Source organism: Plasmopara halstedii (assembly GCF_900000015.1).
Source record: "Plasmopara halstedii genome assembly, contig: Scaffold_2956, whole genome shotgun sequence".
NCBI lineage: Eukaryota > Oomycota > Peronosporomycetes > Peronosporales > Peronosporaceae > Plasmopara > Plasmopara halstedii.
In genome coordinates, this window is record NW_020189861.1 from 618,306 (window position 1) to 619,106 (window position 801).

An 801-nucleotide genomic window follows, 5' to 3' on the forward strand; every position below is an offset into this window, starting at 1 on the left:
TATAATTGCCCGACGCCCCTGAATCGATGAGGATCTTCCATGGCTTCTTAAAGCCCTATACGGTCGCCTCCACAACCAGCAAGCGCAGCTTGCATACACGTTTCGTGTTCAAGAGCACGGAGCTCTTCGGGGCTGGGCCCTGTTGACCTAAGCCTCCCTGAGGATCAACAGAACTCAGTTCTTCCCCAGTAAGTAGCCCCGCGCCTACTGAGTGGTGTCGTTTTCCCGCGTACGAACCAGACTGGTAGGAATTGGGCCGATGGTTTGAAGAACCTTGACGCGCCTGGCGCGGGGGAGACCGTTCCGAAAGTGACGGGTGTCTTTAAAGACAAAACACCGTCGCGTGTTTTTGCGTGCTACTCGGCAGCTTGGAGCTCTGCTCCCTCGTCCTCAGCATAGCTGAGATTCATGGGCTCGAGGTCCGCTTAACGAGCTGTTGGAGTGTGCATCTCCAACAGGTCGTGTCGACTTGAAATTGAAATCGGCATTCAATGCCACATTTACCGCCTCTTCAAACGAAGACGGATGCACACGGAAGACTTCCATTCTGGCCACGTCAGTGCGGAGGCCCTCCATAAAGACGGCTACTGTGACCGCCTCCGGAAGGGGATCTGCTGCCAACCCGGCAATAAGAGTGTTCATCTCTTGGACAAAGTCCACCAATTCCTTGTTGCCTTGTCGGGTGCCAGGAAGCGCGATCGCACGCGATATGCCTGGTTAGGCGGCGAGAACGCTCGTGAGATCTGCAATTTCAGCTCCGCCCAGGAGGGAAATGCAGCTTCGACCGAAGTGCCGCACGTC